General features: G+C 39.0%; 1 protein-coding gene across 3 annotated transcripts in view; it reads left to right on the top strand.

Moving 5' to 3' along the window:
• Positions 1–13,395, top strand: part of negr1 (neuronal growth regulator 1) — a 148,871-nt gene that overhangs the window by 51,273 nt on the left and 84,203 nt on the right. The gene's annotated exons all lie outside the window — the stretch shown is intronic.

Genomic DNA, 13,395 nt, shown 5'->3' with positions numbered 1-13,395 from the left:
CATATTGACTACCACAGGATTAAAATGAACAGCAGTATACCTTTAAATGATTTTATGTAAGACTTTACAGATGCCTCAGTGCGATGTAGTACTTCAAAGGATTAGAAATGTGAGGCATAATCCTGTATGGAATGAAAATGCTTTGGACAGTAATATGGATCAGAGCGGAGCCACAGTGAAAACTCGTCACCTACGCCCATGGAGTAATTCAGTGTTGGAAAAGTGTTTCTCAGCAAGAAGTGAAATCCAGGGTTAAACCTCTGCGTCGTCTCCCCACTCTTTGATGTCAGGACAGAGATAGAGTATAATTACAGAGTTTGGGCACAATAGGTTTTAGGAAATGGCATTTTATTCTTAATATGCTATAAATACATGCCTTTCCATAATTGGTGGGTTCACTTAAACGTCCAAAAATACAGTCCTGTCACTACACTTTAACACAGCTCTCTGATTAATCCAGAGTATGAACACCTTCTGAATGGCATTTCCCCTCTTTTACTGCTGTGGATTCCTCTTGAGTATTAACTATATCAATACCCTAAAGTTTAAGCAAAATTGCCTTTTTGCTTTTTAATCAATTAGAAATAAATTGCACTGTGTGAACATATTGGTCAAACAATTACGTATTTAAACTTGATGTTGAGTAGCTTAAACAGGTTAATGTTAAATCTTCTATATTTCATTCAAACGCAACAGGACATTTTGTCAATAGGCTCTGTGACTCAACCAACAATAAAATGGAATACTGCTATTTGACTGGCCATTTGCTATTACATCAATAAGTGTTATAAAAACAAAAAGCAGTGGAAGTCTCCTCCTAATTGAGTAGCCATTTCAGTAGATAAATGTCCACCTTTAATTGTGCAGTCTTTATTTCTTAAGACAGATGTAAATTGGGTATTGTAGTTTTGGGCTTGATCCCCTAGTTAATCCCCTCTTTCAAAAAGCTTACATGTACAGTATAATATGTCTCATAGAAAAATATGGAAAGTAGTGTGGATGGGATTACATACATTTTATTGCCCTTTGATGCTGCTTTGAAACACTGAAAGTTTGATCATTTAATAATAAATAAACAAATTTGGGCTTCACACTATTCACACCACACAAACACTGCGAAAACCTACTGCATTAGTACCTCATGACTGTAGGTGTTTAAGTGTTGTGAGAAGACTGTAGTGATTTGGTGTTGTTATCCCCAGCTGAAATAACTGCGTATCAAGAGTCTCACTGAAATAATAATGCATTAAAACAACATGGCCTGCCATTAATATTGCAGGGAAAGAGTAGAGAGAATATGCGTGTGTCTAAAGGAACAGATTTGCTATTATGGCCCCTGGCATTTAGTTAGCCACTTATCATTGTCATTTGTGTGTGTGTGTGTGTGTGTGTGTGTGTGTGTGTGTGGTTGTGAGTTTGGGAATTCTTATCTATTACCCTGTAAATCTCTGTCCTCTAATATGTGTTTGCGTGTGCATGCAACATTACACATGTGCTTCTTAATGCATGTGTGCGTAGGTGATTGTGTGTTTGTGAACTTGCACTAATGTGATTCCTCATCACGGAAACGGCTGGTATTAGCCATGGTTAATTAAAATGAGCAAGGACAAAGGTCAGCCACTCAGCTCTGACGTCTCTCTTCTCTAGAGAGGGAATAGATACAACATGAGTTGAGAGTAACTTAGGCGTTTTATGTAAACGCTTGGTATGGTCTTAACAAGTTACACATCTTAACGTAAAGGTAGACTGTCACACTGTTACTACTGCACATTTAGTCTTCCACATTTCATTTAACCAGGCAGAGTTTTATTCATCTCAAATTCAGATTAATCCATTATGGAAAGCTTGATTGGTTTCTGCATGATGATTCTGGACCTACTTTACTCACACGGTATAGCGGGGTGATGTTTTTGTACTCTTTCTACTTTGAAATGCATGTTTAAAATTGTAAATCAAAATGAGCTTCAGATTACAGTACTGCAGTTGTTCCAAACCAAAAGAAACCATAGATTTACTCAGAAGAATTTTCTTGGACACTGTCCCACTTCAATTATGCTTACCTAGTCAACACATTCTCTCCATGTCTTTACTTGTGGATAACATTCAATTAATTGGCAGGGTATATTCATCTCTCTTGTCACCGTTGCCTATTGTGGTAAATATTTATCAAAACACAGCAAGTTGTCATGGTGCAGAGCTGTGATGATAGTCAAGTGAAAATATCATGCTGCATTACAGGTGCCTTCAAAGAAATGTCTAATAAAACAGTATAAAATAAAAAATTAAACTAATGCCTATATTTTTGTGAAGAAGAAGCCTATTATTAAGCCTTTTTATCCAGTGTTACGTGTTTTTTATTCATCACTTAATTAGCTGAATGGCCATTTTGTTATCTCTTCATTGTTCAGCCTGACATGTTGTTCATTTTGTCATGTTTTCTGTTGGATGTGTGTTGGTGTTATTGTCTGTTTGTTTTTTTGAGATTGTTGCTGGAGCTTTTGTAAAAAACTGTGATAATGTCTTTTGTATTTTTGTTGCAGTGAATTTGCGAGAGAATTTTGGTAAAGTTGTTTAATAATGAAGATGAAACTTGTTTCAGGGGGAATAAAATTACTCTGGGCTAAGTTTTCCCATAAAAAAAATGGCTGGTGGATTTAAAACAAAACATATTTTTACTTATTGAATTAATGAAACTTGAACATTAGATTACATTACATGTCATTTAGCTGACAGATTTATCCAAAGCGACTTACAATTTTCTATATATCTGAGGTTGCATGCCTCTAGAGCAACTAGGGGTTAAGTGTGTTGCTCAGAAACACATTGGTTGATGTATCACATTGAGAATCAAACCCGGATCTCCCACACCAACGGCATGTGTCATATCCACTCTGCCATCACCACCCTTACATTCATATGTGTCACTGGCTTGTTAATCTTTACGTTGTTTGTTAATTTTCTATCCTGGCCTGGGACACATTAATACGGTTTGATAAAGTACTTTTTGGACTTTAACTAATCATTGCAATTACAATAATGAGCATAGCTGTCCCCAATTTAGGTCCTCCTGTATGTCTCATCTGCGGTTTTTCCTGCGTCCACTGTGTGTGTTTGTGTGTGCGTGCGTTAGTCGTGGGGGGAACACGGGGGGGAAAGAGCTGACAGGTTTGGAACAGCGACAGCTTTAGAGTGACCTTAGAGTGAAAAAAACCATTAATGATAATAATAATAATGAATACTTAATAATTAATATTAATTTATTGTTTTTTTACTCTGTTAGTACACACATTACCTACAGGCCTGAATTAAACACACATGCTCCGTACCTATACATGCACTTAATGCAGAGATGTCAGAGTGAGGGGGCTGCCCATAGAAAGGCACCCCGAGCAGTTGGGGGGGGTTGCTCAAGAGCACCTTGGCAGTGCTATATATATGTATGTATGTATGTGTACATACAGTATGTCACATACCTATTCATATACCCCAGTTCTAGAAGTTCAAAATGACCAGGTTATGAGTACGGTGTGATGAGTAGGACATAGGGAAAGAGGCTAGCTAAGGACAACACTCAAAAGCACTAAAGCCACTGTGATGTTTGAAGATATGGAGCCCAAATGTTCATAAACTGTCCCTCTGAAGAGTGAAGCAGACAGGTCAGGTACTCAAGAGGAAATCATTCCATAATTATCTAATGTCAGTTTGATTTAGTAGGTGGTTTGTCACTTATCCAAGACAGAAAGATGTTCTTCCTTGCTGCATATGTGAGGATATTATACAGTCTGGTAGAGTTAGCATCTACAATAGTATCTTGACTGGGGTAACCCAGAATTAAAGAAAGAGTGTCCATATGTAAAATAACACCACAAATATTTTCCAGATCTTGCAAAACACCCAGCCAGTACGTTTGAATTTTAGGACAAGACCAGATACAATATGTTTAGGTGCCCACTGAGATTTTACATTTTAAACACGCAGGTGAGAGTTGGGAATTCATTTTATGTCTTTTGTTAGGAGAGATTTGTAAACTATGTACAACCTTAAATTGCAGCAATCTTGCAGGGTTAAACACAGTTATTTTCTTTGTTTGAGTCCATATCTTTGTCCATTTATCCCCATCAATATCTATTCCAAGTTCATCTCGCCATTTTTGCAAAACATCATGTACATTTATCACATCAGCATGGCTTAGGACATTGTAAAAGTGAGTAATGGATTTCTCAACTGGGCCAACGAGGAGCAATGTTCAACTGCAGATGTAGATCAATATTGAGTGTAGTTCCCCTGTTTATGAAGTCCCAAATCTTTAGGTATTAAATAAAATCATGCCTGGAAAGTTGATACTTTTTCTCAAAGTGCAAATGATAGCGTGGATGCACCCTGAAACAAATCACGGATCCTTTTTATCCCTCGATATGTCCAAGTATTATACCCACCATCTACCATGCCTGGAAAGAAATTAGGATTGCCCTGCATTGGAGCCAATGGGGAATTCAGTCCAGACCTCCCTGCAAGATTTTGTGTAATAAACCATGCTTTTATTGTATTAGAGATTACAGGTTGTTTGTACAATGGTTCCTGGCTGACTTTAAGTCCTGCTGGCCAAAAGGCCTAATAGGGACCATGAGGTCTGTGATCTCTCTAAACTCAGCAAATCAGAAGTGGGATCCTCCTTGACCCAATTTGCCATGAATATTAAATGGGATGCTAGCTGATGCTATCTAATGTTGGGAAGATCTAGACCTCCCTTCAAAGTAGGGAGTTGCAATTTAGCTACTTTTATCCTAGGCTTTCTCTTTTTCCAAATGAAGTCACTCAGCAAGCCATTAAGCAGCTTCAGTACCGTGCCTGACAAAAGTAGACATGGCAAAATATTCTTTTAACAATAGAAACTCTACCAAGCAATGACAAAGAAAGTGAGGTCCATCTGTCCAGGTCCTTCTTTACGGAGTGAGGGGTTTAAAATTAGCCTTAAACATTTCATGAAACAAAGATGTGACGTGAATGCCCAGCTAGACAAAACCTGTAATGGACCATTTGAATGGGGATGAGGGTAATGTGGCTTCCCATTGGCATAGCCAAAGATTTTGAGAAATTGATTTTGTTACTCGATAAACACCCAAACAGAGTGATTACATCAACAAGGCATGGCACAGAAGTTTCAGGCTCCAGCACATAAAGCAAAAACATTGTCCGCGTAAAGAGACATTTTATGTTTAATCCCACCAACAGTTATGCCAACTATTTCAGAGTCTTGCCTTACGACCTCAGCAAGAAACTCTCTTGCCAGGGCAAAGGGGGCGGGGCTAAGGGGGCAGCCCTGACGTGTTGAGCGATGAAGTGGGAAGATGTCAGATCTATAGCTATTGGTGATGACCGCTGCCATGGGATTTTTATATAAGAATTTGACCCCTTTAATAAAATTGTCTCCCAGATTAAATTTAAGTAAGTAAACAGGTATGACCATTCAACGCGGTCAAATGCCATTTCTGCATCCAATGAAATTACCATGCTATCAACTTCCTGTGTCTGACAAATATTGATAGAATGTAGAAGCCTCCTGACATTGTAACTAGACTACCTTTGATAAAAGCCTGTCTGATCATCTCTGATGAGAAAAGGTAGACTTTCTAAAAACGCAATGCCAATATTTTGGATAGTATTTTAATGTCCTGATTCAGAAGAGCAATAGGCCTGTATCCTGAACAGTCCTCAGGGGACTTCCCTTTTTTAATATAAGGTGACATCGGCTTTTCTTAGTGAATGGGGGAGGCTACCAGTGGCGAAAGAATGCTCCAACATCTCCTAAAGGGATCGAAAAGCACATCAAGCTAAATCTGGATAAATTCACTGCTCAGGCCATCAGGCCCTGGTGCCTTGCCTGACTGAAGGCCCTTAAGTGCCAATAAGGCCTCCTTTCTGGAGACGGGAGCACCTAACTCACGTTTTTGGGAAACGGAGATGGTTGGAAGGGTTAGTCCCCCTAATAAGGAGTCCATCCTGTTTAAAACTCTCTGTGGTTGATTTGATTCATACAACCTAGCGTAAAATTGCCTGAAAGTCCTCTGCAGCAGTAGCGGGTCGGATGTTAAGCAAAGTCTACTTTTAATGTCTGTCAGCTCTTTTTCAAGTTTTTTTTGCTATTCTAATTTTCTTTTCTTTTTCAAAGCTGAATAGGCTATAATTTTACCCCTGATGTATGCTTTAGAAAATTCCCACAGTAAGTATGGGTTGTTAGTAGATTGTGAATTAATAGACAAAAATATCTTAAGTTCACTTTTCAGATAAGAGATAAATCTGTCATCTTTCAGGAGACGCGTATCGAATCTCCAGTGTTTACTTTTTGCAGATTCTACGTTGAGACAATTCAAGGAGCATAATGATCAGCATGATCGCTAACCACAGTATTGCCTATTGAGCAAGAACGAACAGATTGCATCACAGACTGGGATACAAAAAAATAATCAATTTGTGTGTGGCACCTATGAGGAGGGGAGTAAAAGATGAATTCTCTATTCGATAGGTGTAGCATTCGCCGTCGTCTTTAGCATGCTCGCCGCCATAGCTCCACATCCATGTTGACGGTTGGCTGTACGGGCTTAATCTTTCCCTTTGGCATTGTTTGGTTTTATTTTGTCCAGAAGTGTTCAAGAGTCATACTACTGCACTGGTATTATAAGAAGATAACGTAGTTTAACAGAGAATGCAAATTGTATGGAGGGTGTTGGAGGAGCTCCAGCAAAACCGACCGTCTCCCAGGCTGTCGTCATGTCACCCCCTCTAGTTGAGTTTATATTGGTGACGTTTTCTTAACGCTAAACAATTAATCAAATTTTAATCACGATCACAATTTTGACTTTCCACGATCAAATTTGCGTGATTGAGCGATTATCTTTTAATTTTTATTTTTTAAATGTGTAATTTCATAGAACGCTCCAGTTTTTTTTTTTTGCAAAGTCAATCTCCCTCTCCGTAACCCACTGTCTGATCATGAGTCAGTCAGAATTGTTCCCTCCACCCTGCAGCTTAGTTTCTAGATGTAGACAGTCAGAGAGGACAGAGTAACGTAATGAAAATTCAACAGATACCAGTCGGTTACACGTCGATCTCAAGGTTTACCAGTTTACTAGTAAACGCAACATTTTGTCCCGTCTTTGTAGTTTTTCAGATAACAGCAGTGACCAGTGCTAGTTAGTGTCTGTTAGCTCACAGGGCTCCAGGGCGCGAGTAAAATGTTTCCTCTAGGTTGCGTAAGTGCACCCAATGCATCCACTGCAGTGTTGTTTATATGGATATGGATTAATTTTGCGTTATGTGACCCATTTCTTCTGTAAAGCCGTGCCTGTGTTGGATCTCTCCTCTACTCTCTCTCCTCTAACTCTCCGTGCAGCCCCGCCACACAGCGTAAAAAATAAAAATAAAAATAAAAATGCAGCACAGTGACAATACAGACATTTCATACACACCACGTGTGTAACTCCCTGCTCGCTGCCGCGCCATTCGATCCGTACTGGACCCAATCATAATGAGCCAGCCGTCACTCTGTGAGACAGTCCATCACACTCCCTCTCTTTCCCTACCTCTTTTAATCAGTTATTGTTGAAAACAAGTGAAGGAACTTTCTCAGAGATACAGAAAAAAAAAATCTATCCAACGCTATTTATTTCAGATAGCTAATTTTCATTTACATGTGTTGCAGCTGTATGTCTATACAACATACAACTTCAACATAAGAAGAATGTAGCATAAGATGGATGCGAAAGCAGTTATAAACAGCCTCTCTGACACTTATAATATAACCAACCATTAACCAATATGTTTTGGTTAAAATCAACAAATAATCGTGATAATTAATTGTGATCACAATATTGATCAAAATAATTGTGATTATCATTTTGGCCATAATTGTGCAGCTTTACTTTTTCTCTCTCCGCATTGTCCAGTTTGGCCATCATCCAATTATCTCTTTGCAGTCTTCTTGCCCTCCTCTAACAGTGTATAGTGCATTTCTGTTTACACTGTAGCATGGAGGTGAATCTGTAATGATTTTCACTGTTTGATGACTGAGAACGGGAAGGTGTCTGAAATAAAGCTGAAATAATAATTCTGACAAAAAAAGGAAAAGGCAACTATGTTGACCAAAAGGATTATGTCATTTTTAAGATAAAATGGGAAAAAATCAACTGCCCCCGCCTCTGTTCCGGTTTCAAATGTCAATATTTGTTGTTTTTTAAAAGTAATTTAGTAGGTATCCCTGGGTTGGACTTTTAGCCTCACAAAACTGTCTGAAACATTTCGCTTTTGTCGTTTTATCAATCAAAGATAATTATAATTATTAGTTGGAGATCTAGTTTCATATAAGCCCTGATTTATTTTATCCATATCTTTTTTCATTGTGATGATAGTTAAAAAAAAAATGTCTATCCTATAATTACAACATCTGCAAGCATTAACCACCCACACAAATGCTTTCTTTTTCCTTGTTGCAGTCTTGTTATTCCTCTGTGCAGCTGACAGAAAAATGTCCAAAAGAATGAAATGATTAAGTGAGTCGGTTTAAAGTTCAACATTTCCTTATGACATTATAATGTTTACACTTTTTCGGCCATTTTTCAACATCATATCTCAACAACAGAAGGGGATTGTGGCCATATTTCACATTTGGTTGATACTATATTTGGTGACAATGATCTTGTCTACAATCATGGCTATTTTTGTTCTATTGTGTTCATCTGGTAGTCCACCACAAACTGAGAGTGACATTTTGTTTTTTTCATCTACCAGTGGTGTTAGGCCATTATTTCACTTGTGCAACAGTTAGTTCTTAGAGGAATCAAAACAGACTCTTTCACTTCTATGTTGATCCAAGCACAGTCCTCAAGGCAGTATTTATCATACAATACAACCTTCCTCAACAGTGGGATAGCTGTGAAACAGATTTGCTGTGGGTGACGCATTGACAGGCATCTCAGGGATACACTGGCCTTAATTGGGCAGATAAATATCACAGGCTGTGCTCCCTGGCCCTACAGCACCGTTGCATACATCACCCTGAATGCGAACTGACCACCAGCAGTGGGGTGCCACCAGCCTGTTTCATCCCTGAACTATATCTTTTGCCCAAAGTACAATTAAAGGGCAGCAAAAAGATTTCCTCCATCAGTCTGCTTCCCTGAGTTATAGCTGCTTTAAGGGCCTTTCAGACCAAAGGCGCCAACGGCATTTCCCTGCGTCAAACAGCGCAAGCTTGCTAAACTTTGGCGTGCTGCGGATGTGCACTGAACCCAGCGACAAGCGCAGCGCAAACAGCGTTTTAATTGCAGAAACACGCGGAAGCACAGCGAATAGCTCTAAAGCATAGATTTGTGCCTGATGGCGCGCCTGGCTGCACTACGCCCTTCTTGTATTTGATAACTTACCTGGCTTGACAGCTTCAGAGGAGATGGCAGAATGGTCCCTGCAGTGCAAGGGCCGGCGCAGCCGCTCCGTGCCTCATTGCACCTGGTGTGGCCGGACAGATTGGATAACATGGGCAGCAAAATGAAAGCAGCGCCGCTTCATGGCTATTTCTGCTTTGTTTTAGTATCCTGTGGTCAGCTTTATTTATACGCCGGCATGGCAAAAGATGTATTATCAAAGACACAACAACTAGGCGAAGCAGATAAGAGACACTGATGTTCATCACTGTTCATCCCTCCCACTGATGTTCTAGATGAACATCAATATTTGAACAATCAGTTCATCAGAGTAACACTGTAAACTAACAAGCAGAAAAAACTGAAATCTCTAATCTGCAAAGTACAAGCTCAGGTTTTATTTTTTATTTTTAAAGCGGTAACACTTTACTTGACGGTATCTACATAAGACACACATGAACCACAACTATAACTTGTCATGACAAAACCAAATGACAATTACTAAAAGAAGCATTACGTCATAAACATTTGACGTGTTTATAATGTTTATGACACATTCATGACAGAGTCATGTTACTCTTATGCAGATACCTTTGAGTAAACCAAAACAACTATGTATTGAATAGTCATAACGTTGGCCTTTCCAAAGCTCTGAGTGGGTACAAATGGCCCTGTATCACCCAGAGTAAGTGTTGTTAAGTCCAAATCTTCTTCTACCAGCCCCGTGGGAAGGATCAGGAAGAAAAGCAGTCGATACCGGGCACCATCTGAGAACGTGGCAGCTGACACACACAAACAACAACACTCATACTGTATGCACACACCTTCAGTGTCTATGGGTGTGCACAAACCACATACATGCACATACACACACACCCTCCGAGAGTAATCACTAATCCTCTTCAGCACTTAAACCTTGAATTGTTTGGCAGCCAGTGCTATTTATCATGGACTTATGCGACTCACCAATGAGAAAAATAAATCAAGAGAGAGAGAGAGAGAGAGAGAGAGAGAGACAGAGAAAGAAAGGAAGAGAGAGTTTGGCATGTGCATGAACTGGTTTAGACCTCTGCCCACGAAACTTGTTCACAGACAATTCACTGAAAATGTTAGGCTTCTATTCTACCTGATGACACAATCTGAAATACTTAATTAATATTTCAACTTAATAGCTTAATGTCAATACAAATGGATGAAAAAGACAGGGTATTGCACATTGCTTTGATAATGATGGGTTCTTGAGAAAGCCAAAACTCGTATATTTTAAAATATACTTCTCATAGCTATCAAGGGAAAAGTATGGCTGTTGACAGTTTATGTGCCCAAAAGAACTTTCCACGTCTCTAAGAATTCATTTCCCAGCAGGGGAGTTTCAATAAAAGGAAATGTCTGTATTTTATACGGACTTTCATTTTGTACATTAAGTGATAACTGTGTTATAAATTAAAAGGGCCTTAATCTAATGGGGTTTTGACAGTATTTTTAAATCAACAGTATTTTTTAGATCTTGAATTTTTGTCCGGAATTTAAGTAGATAATGATTATAATGACAGTAGCACCAACAGCCTTTGGACTGTCTTGATCCAGTACATAGTCAGGACATGTGATAAACTGTTGTGCAGAGAGCCAGTATAGAGCAGCTCCAACTGCCCACTGAGCCAAGCTCTTTTCTTATGACAGGGGGGAGTGTGTGTCTGTTAGCTGGCAGCTCCTATCTCCCCATTAATCACGACCCGGGTTCTAAAGTATGAACTTTGACCTTTTGCGCTCTATCAAGGCTCAGTGACAGATGGAGACTGAGCTTTGTGTCCTCACATCAGATCCTTCATTTTACAAACACACAGACACACAATCACACACACACACACACACACACACACACACACGCACACGCACACGTAAACACATGGCCTGAGAGCCGAGATGCACAGAGTATCCCCCATAGCAACGGTCGTTCGGTCATTGGTTAATTTTTCGTTTGTTGGAAAGCAGCATGCCCTCTGACCGTCTCGGCGCTTCTATTTGACAATAAACTATTTGAAATGAGCCTTGTACGTGGCTGCGCCTATCAAAGACACTTTGTATCCACGAAGCTAATTGAAAAACCAGTGATCATTCTTGAAAGCCTAAACAGAGTGGCCCATGCTGAGGAATTTTGTTTATCATAAGCAAGATGCTGAGGCTGAAAGACACTGATTTGCATGAATAAATTAGAAACTATTTCAATAAGTGGGTGATAGCTTATCTTTGAATTACATGCCCAGTGCAGCTCTCCCATTGAAGATTAATTGCCTCTCACAAGGTATTTCAAAAAGTTCATTTTCATCAATTGATTTCCCTTACTTCATGAATTCCCCAGAAGTGCATGAAATTGGTAACAAGCTCTCCATAATCACGCTTTCTGCATCGTTAACTTCATTGGCAATTACTCATCATATGTATTGGTTGTGACATTTGCGGAAGCATGTTATTCTTGCACCATTAGGTCATGACAGGAATATTATCATGAACTAATGGTTAATCACAAGTTGAACATAAATGCTGTTCATAGTTTCCTCAGATTACTGCATGGAGCAAAGCTTGTTACCAGCACGTTTAAAACTAAATCATGTTATCCTTTTTGCTCTTTCTGATTAACTCACTATCTGCTATTATAATTACTTACAGACAATGGTTATGACCAATACATACACACGCAAGAATGAAACATCTGACGCCATTCCACCAAATAACCAAGAACTGTGACATCGTGAAAACAGTTTCAATATATGACTCAACATCTACATTTTGAAGGCTTGAGGTAGAATTGTCTAATGCTTTTCTGTTTCCGAAGCTATCATCACCTCACCAGATCGTTATTGGTACCACAGTATTGGCACCATTTCGGTTTCAGTCAGAGACAGCAATGCTGCCTTGAAGCAAAAATAAAGTGTGCCACAGGGTTACAACTAAAGTAATAAGCATATATTCTACTGTAAGAATGTATGCCAGGTGCATTTACAGTGATACAGTGAGGTGTAAGTACTTATGGAGATGCAGCAACCCAATTAACAATTAGGTCACACCTACACAAAACAAGCTACTACAGAGGAATCTAATCGAATGTTAAAGAGAACAATTTGCACTTGCAGTATATTAGACACGTTTGCAAACCCCCAAAACACTGTTCTCTGATCTGTTGAAGTTGAAGTTGATATACAATATAACATCATACTGTTCCAACACTATAACACACTATCATTGTACCCTCAGGCGAATTCCTGCAGTACATTAATAGGGTAAATCACTGGATTCATCATACGTAATGATACCATTATGGAATAATGTTTATCAGCTAATGTGCACTTGCTGGGAATCTATTTGTGTCTTTCGCCGTTTGCTGTCTGCTACAACTCACATCTTAACTCTTTATTTACCTAACCACCATCTTGCCACAAGGAGATCTTAGAATATGAAGAGATGCCAAGACCAGACAAGCAATAAGGGCTGATGAGGTTTTATGTCTTGGGCCTGGCATTCTCAGCACTTACTCCAGCTTCTCTATTGCTGCTGGGCTCAAATAAATGGATAGAAAAAGAAAACATCCCCTTTTTTTCTGAACATTGTTATTGCTTTTTATTATTGGCGTATGGTTGTATGTGTTTTTCGGTTGAAAATGATTGGGATTGATATGTTTAATAACGGTATGAGAGAGCAGCAGATGATATTGGAGGTAAAGCTAGAGTGACTTTCAAAGTTTATGGGCTGGGACTGAAGTAGTGTGTGCTATTTATGTGAAAGAACACACTGCAGGCACGTGAGCTCGTGAGGTGTAACGGTTCACACAATTCACGGTTCGGGTCGATATGAGACAGAGGTGTCACGGTTTAGTACGTTGTCAGTACAGCAAAAATAAATAAATAAAATAAATTTACTTGTTATACAGTTTTTTTATTTATTAAAACTAACATCATAAAGCATGATCTTTTTTAATTACAAC

This window comes from Etheostoma cragini, chromosome 9 (genome assembly GCF_013103735.1).
Source record: "Etheostoma cragini isolate CJK2018 chromosome 9, CSU_Ecrag_1.0, whole genome shotgun sequence".
NCBI lineage: Eukaryota > Metazoa > Chordata > Actinopteri > Perciformes > Percidae > Etheostoma > Etheostoma cragini.
Note: the sequence above shows the minus strand (reverse complement) of the source record. Positions and strands in the feature narration are given on the sequence as shown.